This window comes from Rhinolophus ferrumequinum, chromosome 25 (assembly GCF_004115265.2).
Source record: "Rhinolophus ferrumequinum isolate MPI-CBG mRhiFer1 chromosome 25, mRhiFer1_v1.p, whole genome shotgun sequence".
NCBI lineage: Eukaryota > Metazoa > Chordata > Mammalia > Chiroptera > Rhinolophidae > Rhinolophus > Rhinolophus ferrumequinum.
Genome location: NC_046308.1, coordinates 17,254,707 through 17,268,073, shown reverse-complemented (window position 1 = coordinate 17,268,073; position 13,367 = coordinate 17,254,707).

The window sequence follows — 13,367 nt, the reverse complement described above, 5'->3', positions numbered from 1 at the left end:
CAGAGCAGGCTGGGATGAGCCCCCATGCCTAGTCTCTCCCACCTCCCACATTCTTACCCATCCATCACACGGCTCTGAGAGAAATTTGGAAGTTGAATTTGAGTCCACCTTTTTCCTTACCCCAGACATCCAATCCATCGGCAACATTCCTTTTGTTTCTGCCTCTAAGTGGCTCTGGAATTCATCTAGTTATTTCCATCTCATGGTCAACATCCTCTGCCGACCCATCCCCTTCTTCTTTGTCTTTCTCTTGCTGTGCTCTCCCAATGTTGGTAGGTTGTCATTTCCCGCCCCTGAAGGCGGCCAGGTGCGTTGCTTTGGGCAGTCAAATGAAGCAGAAGTAACAGTGTGTCCATGCCAAGTCTGGGCCCCAAGAAGCCTTGCAGCTCCCACTTATTCTCTGGTGCTTCTGCCATTGCTATGAGAAGAACATGGCCAGGTGGGTCCTCTGGTCCCAGGAGGAGGGTGAGGGACACATGAAGCCAAGCACAGTGTAGAGCAGAGCACCCCTACCCCCCAGCTGCCCCCCAGAAGTGTGAGCTATGCTAATAAATGGTCGTTCTTATGCACCCTCAAGTTTGGGGGTTGTTGGTTACGCAGCATTAGCTGACTGATACATACAGCGCACAGCTACTGCATGATGTGAGCCCTTCTGACGTCTCCAGTCTCATCTGCCATTCTCCTCTGTGATCATTACTCTTCCCTGCCTCAGGGCCTTTGCCCATGCAGCGTCCTCTACCTGGAAACCTTTTTCATGATTCTTTTCTTCCTGCCCTTTAGGTCTCAGTAGAAATGCCACCTCCTTAGAGAGAGCTTCTTCGACTACCCCATCAAAAGTAGGTTTCCCAGCTCATTACATTTTCTATTTCAGTCTCTGATGTCCTTCATGAAACTTAAAAACGTTTTTTTAAAAAATATATCATTTTGTTTTTTTCTCCTCATTATAATGTCCACCTCCTTTGTGTTTTTCTTTTTTTTTAATTAAAGTTTATTGGGGTAACAATTATTAGTAAAGCTACATAGAGTTCAGGTGTATAATTCTGTATGACAGCATCTATAAACTCCGTTGTGTGTTCACTGTTTTATTCTATCTCCTTCTCTGCTCTGCAGGCCTTATAACGGCCAAAGGCCAGGTCTTGGGGTCTCTCTTATTCACAATGCTGTCCCCAACACTAAGCGCTGTTCCAGGACATAGTAGGTGCTCAGTTAATGTCTGTTGACTAAATGTTGATTGGATGTCTCACCGCACATTCACAACAGTTATGGGCTAGACCCCAGGTCTTTCCCACCAGCCCCTGCTTCTGGCTGACAACGGTTTTATATGTGCCTTGGCGTCGTGTGATGGACAGTTTGGAGTTGCCGGTGGGAGCAGAGACAAAGGGGCCATTAGGTGTGGGCTCTATCAGGCAAGGCAAGGACACAGGCCCGTCATGTCACCATTGGGTTCTTGGAGCTCACACCATGCCAGTGCCACACAGCCTCCATAACTATTGTTGGATCAGGAGATGAAAGAAGAAGGTTCCTAACTTGGGGTTTAGATGGACCTCAAGGGCTCCATGAACCTGTGAAATGGTGAGCACATTGCAGGGGTCACGGCTTTATGAAGGGCTATGACTCAAGACAAGTTCTGTGGGGGCACTTATGCCCTTTATGGATGGCTTTACAAAGTTAATCAAGTCTCTTTCCTGCAGACCTTTCCAGAGCCTTTAATATGCTAATGTACACTGGGACTCCTGGAGGGGATTAAGAATGCCTGTTGTTCAGCAGTATTGACCAGGGAACCCTTTTATCAGGGACCATATTGGGAGATTCCTGGGCTGCAGAACACACTAGCCTGGAATAGGGTCACCAACGACAGCCTTACTGGTGAAATCTGGTCCTCAGATTTTTTTCATTTGTCCCTGGTAGAGTTTGGAAAGTCAGCAACTCTTACTTAAAAAAAAAAAAAAAAAAAAAAGGAAAATCTAAATTTCTAGCTTCTCTTCAAGAACTAAGTAGAATGGGTAGTCTGGCTCCACATTTCTGCATGGCCGATTGGACCCATATAGGCTCTTACAAGCAGGGCCTGTAACACTCTATAGTTTACCGTAGTCTCCACCACTCCCTAATACCTTGCACTCTGTTCTTTTTATGCATGTCCCTTCCTTGATTGGCCCGAAGCCTCCTGAGTTTGTTACATGGGGCCCAGAATGTTGTATGCAGCCCCAGCAAGCTGACCTTTGCCCCAGAGTGGAGTATGAATGTCTGAATTTCCTTACTGGTCAGTATGTGTTCTAGGGAAAGGAGTGAGCTCAAGGGGTAGTTCCGAGGAAGGGTCTCTGAGCCTCACTGGACACAGGAGATGGCCCGAAAGACAGTCCCACCCTGGGCAGGACAAAGAAATAAAAGGGACAAGGAGAGCTCAGATTTCTTTTCAGAAGTCTTTGGGTGAGTAGGGGGTTGAGGGTAAGGATGGGGGTATGGGGAGGCGGGGAGAGGGGGGTGGGACCTGAGAGCAGCTCACATCTCTCCAGCAGCCAATTGTTTTGCTTCCTTCTTGCCTGTGAGGTCAGAACTGGGGGTGCTAGCTGGCCAGTTGGGGTGAACCCTGCGGAGGTCAGGGACTGCCGTTGCTAACAACAGGTGGGAACTGGGGGCTGGTAAAGCACTGCGCACACAGGTTTGAATCAAATTCCGGGGTCTGCATAGCCAGAAGTTCGAACGGGAAGAGGAATATTATTACTATTGTTATTCCTTTAATACCACGCCCAGAGCTATACTCTTGAGAGAAATGCACCATATACGAGGCATTATGTTCAGCCTTTTGCACGCACTAGACCAGTGGTTCTCAAAGCGTGACTGGTAATATCAGTATCATCTATCTGGGAACTTGTCAGAAACGCAGACGGTGAATGACACCTCTGGGGATCCAGTGGTCTGGGGGGCTCAGGAGCCTTGCCGGTGGTTCTAGTATAGTTCATGTAATCCATACCACAACCCGGTGAGGCAGATGCTGTGAGAGCCTGAATTTTACAGATGAGACAATGGAGGCACAGAACTGAGGCGAAGCACCTTGCCGTAAGGACTGGAACCCAAGCTAGTCTCAACCCAGAGCTCCAGTTGGGGCCCTGGTAACAGCAGAAATGCGTCTATTGGCAAAGCACCTTCCAGTTTCCCATCCCAGGGAACTATCATGAGCACAATGAGAGCAATAAGGGGTGAGGAGACAATCCATCTCAGAGATGAAGAGACCGAGGGCCCGAGAGGCACGGGGAGTGGTTCCCAGGAGCAGAGCTAGAGTCGGGTCTCCTAACCCACCATCAGTGCCTCTGGGAGACTAGAATTTCACAAGAGAAAGGACCATGCGTCCATGAAGGCCGCTGTGAGTCAAGAGCAGTCCACCGTATCTGCAACCCATTGGTTTGTGCCCATCTTACATATGTGGAAACTGAGGCAAGGCAAACCACAGACCACAAGGGGTGGAGCTGAGGTTCACTCCCCAGCAGGCCTGACTCTGAGTCTGCTGCTAAGGTCACAGGGCACCCCCGCCTGGCCTGAAAGGGAGCTGTGGCTTTCACTGCAGGGGACACTACTCCCCGACCCCCCCGACCCCACTCAAACACATCACGTGGTCTGCTCGAGCCACCCAACGTCCTCACAGGGCCAAGCCTTTGCTCTCGAAGTTCCCTCCATCTGGAGTACCTTCTTTGTCTGATGGGCCAACTTCTCTCTGTCCCTCCAGGAGCCAGCTCAAATGTCCCTTTTTGACTTCTGTGATCCTGCCCAAAGCTGGACAGGCTCCTAAATGGGATCAGCCTTATGCTCTCCCAGAAGACTTCCCTGAAACCCTCTTTCCATGGGCTCGGGTGAGGGATGTGTGTTTCTTCTTGATCCTGATTCACCCTGGGCCTCATACCCTCCATTACAGCACATTTCCTTCTGGGCCGTGGGCTCTGTGGGGCACCAGCCAGGTTTGTCCTGCCCACCGTCCGTGCCCCCCCAACCCCCACCAAGTATCCTTCACGCCTGGCACCCACGGCCTCCAAATGAATAACTGAGGGAGAGGCGTCCTTGCTGCAGGCCCCCCTTAGGGCTGTGTCTGAGCTGGGCTGGGGGCGGCTCCGTGAATGGCTGCCCTGTCTGAGTTGCCTGCTGCCCCTCGCTCCTGGGCCATGCGGTCATGTCCTGTGTGGGGCTTAGGTAATGGGGTGGCGGGTGGCGGAGCGGGGACCCCAGCGAGGCTGGCCCAGCCCGGCTGCAGGATGAACCGACTTTTCCAGGCCTCGCCGAGCATCAGTTTCTCCCACCGTCTGGCCCAGCTGCCAACGCAAACACGGGGTCTCTTCTCTTCAGGGCTCTGGCTGTTGAAACTGGGGTCAGGACACAGCACACAGGGTTCCCTTTACCTGGCCTGGGTGGAGTTAACCCTTTACACCCTGGCTGGCCTTGGGCCTGGGATGCCACTAAAGGGTAGTTGAGGCTGGTGACTCAGTTTCCCCCAGAGCTCCACAAAGCATCTGGGTCCCTGGTGAGGTTGCAGTACAGAGGCTCGGCTTTGTGCTTCTCAGGGCATTCCTTGTCCTACCTTCTCACTTGATGGATGGGGAAACTGAGACTCCGAAAAGAGAAGGTGGCCTTCTGTGGGATTCTGTGAACCCCAGTTTCTACCCTCTTTCTGGCCTGTGCTTTGAGTGTGGAAGCAGGAATTGGGGACACACAGAGTATTAGAGACCATCAAGGATCATTGTGCCAGTGGGAAAAGGGGACTTTGAGATCCCATTGCTGGTTGGCTTCAGGGCTGGGATGATGATGGTGGTGATGATGATGGTGATGATGGCGGTGATGATGGTGATAGCCCCAGCCAGCAAAGCCAACAATTCTCCTGCTTGCCATGTGCCAGGGCCTGTCCTATGTGTTTCATGTTGGCCAACTCATTTAAGCCTTACAATAGCCCTAGGAGGTAGAAATTTTTAGTGTTCCCATTTGAGAGATGAGGAAACTGAGGCAAAGAAAGGTTAAGCCACTGGCTGAAGGTCACGCAGCTAATCTGTAGGGGAATCCAGGTTTGCTGCCTGGCCTCTCAGTCAGGTCTTCTACCAGTTGCCTCTGTCTCCTGCCCATCCCCTTTCCTGGCTTAGTTTTGGTCCTCTCTGACCTCAGGATCCTCATCTGGTGAACAGGGATAAGAATCTCTGCCCTCCCCACCTTGCGAGACTGCTCAGAAGATTCAGGGAGCTTTCATGAAGGGAAAGCATCTTGCAAACTATGAAGGCTGTGGACCAGGCTGCAGTGGGCTTTGCCTCTCATTTGCATGTACAGGTGAAGCTGTTTTTCAGGGTGTTACCTCCACACTCCCCCTGGTGCTCTGCCATCATCAGAATCCCCTAGGGGCCCTTTACACAGTATTGATCCCCAGAGATACCCAGGAGTAGGGTCCACTTTTCAGCCATGGATCCCTCCCACTAGCCCAATGTGTGGAACTGTGATTGTCCCCACTGACAGGGGCCCAGAAAGAGCCCATGGGGGAATTGCAGAGGAAGAAGCAATACAGAATTCCTGGAAAGCACCAATTCCTGGTGGGAGGAGCTTCGGGGTGGGACAGGGAACACACATGTAAGAACTGAGGTGGTGACATCGGTCCAGTAGGCAGATGGGTTAGTTTGATCAGGAACATGTTTGTTGTGTGTGTGGAGGAGGGGCAGCGAGTTTAAGGACCCTGAGAGAGGGGACAGTACAACCTTCCCCTATAAGCACTGGGAGCCACCAATGTCTAGCGAGCCAGGCCAGGTCCAGGCCCTGTGTAGGGAACAGGGGTCACACACGTGCTATGACAAGATGGAAGGAAAGACTCGCGAGGCTCACCTCCTATGGGGCCTTTTCATCATGTCTAGTCCTGACAGTTTTGCTGGAGGAAAAATAAGATGGCTCATTGGTCCTGTGGGGTTTCAAGTCCCTGGAGGTGCTGCTATACTGTTTCTCCCCAAGTATGCAAACTCAGTTCCCGAGTATTTGTCAGTAGAGTTGTGAGTTCAGAACATCTAATGGCTAGAGGAAATCCTGGGTCACCGGTTTTACGTGAGGCAGAACGCAGGAGGGGCGTGGACGCAGGTGTCTCCCAACGCAGAGAAGAGAAGGCAGAGAAGACTGTAGTGGCTTTTGCGAGCTCAGTGCTGCCCTGGGAGGTTGGCACTATTGGTAGATTCATGGGACAGGCTGATGGGGAAACCAAGGTGGCCTCCATCACAGCGTGTCTGAGAACCTGAGTCTGGAAGGCCGAGAGGCCAGACACAGTGCACCACCCCCCCGCCCCCGCCACCATCTGCAAAACTGAAAACTCTTGGTGTCCACCCGGAGGTAGTTATGAGGATGATGAAGTCACCCAACGTGGGTAGACAGCCTAGGATACAGGACGTAGCTCTCAAATTCATTCCCCAGCCTTCTGCTCACTTTTCTCTCTGCACACCCAGGAATTACTTACGGGGATTTGCTGCCTATGGGCCACGTGGACCTGAAGCTTCGCTCGTTCCCCAGCCCGAGTGGTCCCACAGTTACACCCCCTGAGTTGAATTTGCATAGTGGGTCATCATCTTCTGCCATGTTTCCCACACATTCCGTAGCCCCCGCTGAAGTCAAAACACATGGGCTGTGAGTTCTTAGCCTCTTTGGGGAGAAAGGCAAGCTTTCTTCCCCCATTTCTTAACTTTTATGGACATCCCCCATCCCTGCTTTCTACAGCACAAGGAGGAGCCTGACCCACTTTTGAAGGGATGGACCAAGACATTTGTTCCAAGTGCCTACCAGAGAAGATGAGTAGAAAAAATTACTTGCTGGGAGTTAGGTGATGTCAGGAGTTCATTCACCGACTTGCCCTGTGTGCCCCTGCCTCAGTTTCCCCTCTGGAAAGGGGATTTCAACAAAATGCTCCCTCTCTCTCTGACTTCCTTTCTGTTGGTGCCAGTTCATGGCTCAGGGTTGACCACGACCAACTTCCATGTTGGGATCTCTCCCTGCCCCCACTGCTGCCTCCTCTCACTGCCCACCTGTGCCCACCTCCACCTTCTGCATTTTGGAGTATCTTCTCTGTGTGGCACTACCACAGAGGTGCTGCTCACCCTTTGTCACCATCTTAGTAGATTGTCCAAGCTCAGGGGGCAGGACCCAATTGAAGCCACGGAAACTGAGGCTCAGAGAACGCGAACAGCTGTCCAACATGACACAGTCTTCACCAGCCAAGCCCAGACTCATACCAGGGCCCCCAGTCCTGGCTTGCTCCCCTCTTACAAATGGTCAAGAAAAACTCCCAGCTTTCCCCTATTGTTCATTGCTTTCCCCTCACCCCCGTTTCCAATTTCAGGGCAAAACTCAACTAACCAAACCAGCCAAGAAGAAAAAAAACAAAACAAAATAAAAAAAAAAAAAAACCATCTCTTGGCTCAACCTTCCTGCTCTGTTCCTTCCAGAGACCTGGGATTCTTTTTTGGCAAATCTGCAGGAGGTGGGGGCCCAGCAAGGGAGGAGGTTTCCCCCTTCTACTCTTTGTGGCCAACTCAGGGGAGCATTTCTGAGACCGGCTGCTTTGGAGGCCCGGCCCCTGCTGCAGCCCCCTCTCCTTCCCCAGAGCTCCTGGCAGGGTTGAGGGGGGCCTGGGCGCTTGTCAATGCATCTTAGCAATCGGAATGTGCCCTCTGACCCCGCCTTCGCCTCCCTGTGAGTTTCAGAGAAGGTTCTTTTTTTCCAAACCGCTGCCCCTCGGCCTTCTGGAAACAAATGGAGCTTGATTCAGTCTGTGTGTGGCTTGAAAAGCCGCTGTTTGGGGGGTGACTTAAAAAAAAAAATGTCTTCGGAACCCCTGCAATGTTTGCAGGATTTTTATTTTCAGCTAGGAGGATCCAACTGGTGCGAGGAATGCGTTGTGGTGAGAGGGGAAGGGATCCAGCCCATCTGGGGAAGAAAGAGGCACTTGGCTGGGCTGCCCACCTGATAGCCCCAGATTGGGTTTCTCCCTGACTTTGCATTATATTCTGAGTCATTGCAAATGGGGCTCCCTTGAGGACTGGAGGGGCCTGGTGACTTAGAAGGTCAGAGGCTACATTTTCTAGAACATGCCGAAGCCTTGGAAAGAGCTGGATCAAAAAGTCAGAGCAGCCACGATCTCCTGGCTTTTCCCTTCCCCACCCAGGCGAGAAGTTTCTTCAGCAGGCAAGGAGACGTTCTCAGCTTCCCTTGCCTTTCCATCAGGGCGTACCTGTCCTCCATCCCACCTCCCACCATGCTGTTTCTTCAGGGCTGTTCTTTGCTCTGCTCTGCCACTGTGTGGCCTCAGCAAAGGGGCGTCCCCTTCTTTGGGCGTCATTCTCCTCAAATCCATAAAGAGCAGCTAGGATCAGATCATTTTTACCCTAGATCAGGGCTCAGCCAACTTTTTCTGTAAAGGGCCAGATAGTAAACATTTTAGGTTTTGCCATCTCTGTACTACCCAACTCTGCACTACCCAACTCTGCCACCAGAACATGCAATCAGTCACAGAAAATATATCACAAAATGAGTGTGGCTCTGATTTCCAATAAAACTTAATTTTCATAAACAGCGGCAGGCTGAAGTTTGCCAGCCTCTGATATAGATGCTTGGATAAAGGTGCTTGGGGTTGCCATCTTATGAGCCCAAAATGAGAGCACGGTATGTCAAAGACGGTGGAAGGTCAAGGTGAATGTTTAAAAGCTGGGCTTTGGGGTCAGGAAGGCCTGGATTCTGGTCCTATCTCTGAAGCATGACTGCTGTGTGACCTTGGGCCAGTCACTGTTCCTCTCTGAGCCCTAGTACATTCCTTTGTAAAATCCAGACAATAATGGCACCTACTCTACAGGGTTGGTTGTTGGGATGACACCTTAGCAACGCCTGGTGCATGGTGGTCCCTCAACAAATACCAGTCATGTTTTTATCTGTAATAGAAAGGCAGCATTCCCCCAACCAGCCCCTTGGGTCCATGGAAAGCAAGAGGGAGAAGATTCCCATGTCTCAACCAAGGTTTGAATGCCAACTTTGAGACTAAATTGCTGGGTGACTGTAGGTAAAACACTTCACCTCTCCGAGCCTCAGACTCTTTCATCTGTAAGATGGAGCTAATCATACCTAACGCTCAGCATCATTGCACATTGAAGGAGCTAAAAGAAGGAGTACCCTCTCCTTCCACATGCAGCCCCTATTGTTATGGCAGATGCCCAGGTGGCCAGCTCAGCATCAGCAGAGCCCAGGCCGGACTCCTGATTCTCTTCCCCACCATTCACCTGTTTGTCCCTCAGTCTTCCTCATCTCTGTTCATGGTACCACCATCTGCCCAGTGGCTCAACCAAACCCCTAGGAGTCGTCCTGAGTCCTCCTCCCGTCCACGCACGTCCCATCTGTGTTAGTTGTTGGCAAATATGGCTGTCGTGAGTTCCATCCCTGCTGGTCCATGCATAATACTCCTCCCGTTAATAGGTAGTGTCTTTTCCCTGCCCTGGATGCTGGTCTCAGCCCTTTGACTCATGTTAGCCAATAGAATATGGCAGCAGCTTCCACGTTCACTTTTGTGCTGTCCTGAGCCATGATGGAAGGAAGCCCAGCTATCCTGCTGGAGAGACAAGCCACCTAGTGGGGACTGAGATACCCCAGCCAACAGCCAGCCCCAAAGCCTCAGGCATGGGGGTGGAGCCTTCTGGGACTCAGCCCAGCCCAGCTCCCAGCTGAATGCAGCCGTATGAATGGGCCCCTCCATCACTGTGGGGGGCAGAGGCAAGCCATCCCCACTGAGATCGCCTGAACTTCTAACCCCAAGAATCATGAGCGATTAAAGGATGGCTGTTTTAAGCCGTTGAGGTGTTGGTGGTTTGTTACACACAACGGGCAACTGGAACACTGCCCACCAGTGCATCCTGTCAAAGGTCCCTCCATCGTGTCTCCAGAAGCTGCCCTTCTCCCCACGTCCAAGACATCTTCATTTGTCACCGGCATGATGGCATCAAGCCTTCTCCCTGGTCTCCCAGATTCCACTCTGGTGCCTTCCCAACTCTTCTCCTTAGGATCAAAGAGCTTTTCAAGCAGCTTTCACAGCGGCTAATCTCTCCAATCACCTCCTTGTCCTTGGAACAGAATCCACCCTACCCCAACCTAGAATCCCTCCTGACCTGGCCTCTGGGTAGCTCTCTGACCTCAGCCCTCCCCAGCCAGGCCCCATCCATTCTGCTGCAGCCACACTGACCTTCCTTCTGCTTCTTGGAAACACTGAGCACTTCCTCACCTCGGGGCCTTTGACCCAGCTGTTTCCTTGGCTGGGTCGCATTTGCCCTTGGACTGGCTCCTTCTTGTCAGAGCTCAATTCAAGGCTTTCCTGGCCACCTCAGCTAAGGCGCCTCCTGTCCTCACTACCCTAGTCACTCCCATATCCCTCCGTATTTTCTTCATAGCACTTGAAATCCTTTTTATAAGCTCTTACATTACCCTCCTGAGCCCCTTCTGAGATGTCCATCTCCCTCATAGGCCAGGATATCTCATTGTCTTCAGACCTGGGTAGCAGTTGGGAAAGAGCTTTTGCTTTTTCATTAAAATAGATAAACTATCTGCCTCTTACTGACCTCTAAGCATACGCCAAGCCTCTGGCTGAGCATATGTCCATCTAGGCCCTGATTCCTTCTTCCCAGTGACCAGCAAGGGAGGTCGAATACTGACCTTATTGCACAGATGACGAAACCAAGGCTCAGAGAGGAAAATGGTTTGCCTAAGGCCACACAGCAAGTGAGGAGCAGAGCTGGGATGAGCCTGGGTTTGTGGGACCCATGCATGGGTGCCCACCACGGTGCTGCATGGTTTCCTTGCTACCACCACCCCTCCGGTGTGACCAGCTCAATGCAGAAAACTAATCAGGGCTTTGGGAGCCATCTGAAGAGAGCACAACCTCGCCTCCGCTCCCTCCCCACACATTCTGCACGCTGCTATACCTTCTCCCTGTTGCCTTTTTGCTTGAGAGCTGTTTTTCCCATCTCCTTTCTCCAAAGCCACCTACAAGTTTCCACAGTTTTTTCTGAGGGCCTCACGTTACCCTTGTTTTTGGCAAAAAGCAAGATGTAGGGACTTATTTCAAAATGGATATTTTTCAGGAGGATGAGTATACCCATTTTCTTTCCATCTACTTCCCCTCAGCAGTGGGGCTTCGACATTCGTGGTTCCGGGGGACCTACCACAAGCAGGCTCCTGGGAAGCCTGTCTAGCTCTCCGTGCTGGTATCGGAGTGAGTCCTCTGCGCTGAGACAGGACCTCCCCTGAATTCCAGCTTGAATTCCTCCCCTGAATTCCGGCTGAGAGTCTGCTTGTGGCCATTCTCTGACTCAGTGACCACTTGCTGGCTGCGTGACCTGTGTCAGGATGAGAGATTACCATCTAGCTGAGTGACTGCTCACGGACCCTTTCCCTCTCTGAACCTTAGTCTCTCATCTGTAAAATGGGGACAAACACAGAGCACCTGTGTCACAGGATCACTGAGCCAACGTGATGACAGCCAAGCACGGTGCCTGGTGCGTTGTCAGCACTTGGTAAATACCTACAACGACTCCCACTCACGATCCAACCACCACGCCAGGCTCTGACACAACCGTATGTCTCTCTTGTGCAGAAGGAATGAATGAGATAAATCAAGAGGGTGAGTGTGATTGTTTTCATTTCATCGATGGAGAAACAGGCCCAGATAAGAGAGGCGATTTGCTCAAGGCCAAGTGCAAATGAGGAAGAAAATATTATCTGAATCCAGGTTTTGGAGCTCGTCCACTCTGATGTGCCTGGACCTTTCCATATTCCCTCCTCTCTTTAGTCGTAGACATGTAATGAGTGCCTACCATGTGCACGAGCTGTGCCAGATGCTGGGAGCATGGTCCTTGCTCACAGAGCTGCGGGATGACATTCGTGGACCCTAGTCCTTTGACTTCATGGGCCCGTTCTACTATAACAAGCATAAAAAATTGGATTTTATGACGGCATTATTTTCCAGGCTGGATTATATCCCTATTTTTCTTCTGACTTTAAAAAAAATGAGAACATGTTTATGGGCCTCTAAAGGTTGTTGGGGCCTGGGCACTATCCCGCCTGTACCTGATGGAGATGTCGGTCCTGCCTGCCCGACACACATCAAAGGATCCCACACATGACGCTGAACTTCAAACCGTGATGATCTCTACAAGGGAGGGGTTGCGGGTATTAAAGGACTCGAAGCGAGAGTTTGATCCAACATGGAGCTTGGAGGAACACCCCTGAGGTAGTTGCATCTGAGCTTAGAGGAGATGAGGAAGGAATCAGGGACAAATGGGAAGAGTAGCTCAGGCTGAGGGAACAGCATGTGCAAAGGCCCTGGGACAGGACAAAATGGAGGTCAGGTCAGGGTGGGGAGGCCTCAGGGTTGAAGCAGGAAAGCATCATGACCTCTCCCTGTGTCAGCATGACTGTTGCAAAGGGTCTGTCTGTAGTGGGTAAAGAATCCCCAGAAAGGTGCCCACCCCCAGAACCTGTGATTGTGAACTTATCTGGAAAGAGTCTTTGCAGATGTAATTAAGTGAAGGATCTTGAGGCGAGATCATCCTGGGTTATTCAGGTGGGCCCTAAATCCAGTGACAGGTGTCCTTCTAAAAGGAACATGAGAAGAAACAGGTTGAGAAGAGGAAAAGCCATGGGAAGACAGGCAGAGACGGGAGGGAGGCAGCCACAAGCCAAGGAATACCGGGAGCCACTGGAAGCTGGAAGAGGCAGGAAGCATCCTCCCTGGAGCTTTTGTGGGGAGTGCTGCCCTGCGGACACCTTGCTTTCAGAGTTCCAGCCTCTGGAACTGTGAGAGAATAAATGTGTGTTATTGCGAGCCACCCATTTTGTGGTGATTTGTATGGCAGCCACAAGACACGAACACAGGGTCCTCCAGAGCTTTCTGAGTCCAAAACCGAGGCCCAGCTAAGGGTGTCCTCAGCCTTAGCTCCTAGCCAGTGGCGGCAGATTGGTGACTAGGACCCCAGGCTCCTCGGCCAGTCCTCTCTCTTCACACGGCCTCTCCTGCCTTTACAGCCTCCTGGCAACTCCTCTGCTGCCCCCCGTGTGCCAACCGGCTCATTTATTTATTTAGATACCTCTTTGTCCTGGCCCTGACCTCCATCAAGGTGGCTCCTGGGCCAATGTGAAAGGTGGTGGGTTAGTCAGTGCTAAAGCTGCCCCTGGCCAGCTTCTTAGGGCCCCAAAGCAGGGTGATCGGTCCCCCACTGTGCTGCTGTGGGTGGCCCCTTTGTGTCAGCCAATATACCTCTCAGAGAGTAGACATGCCCAAGGTGCTGACCCTGGGTACCGGGCTTGAGTTTCAGTCTGGCTGGCATAATTTTGCTTGA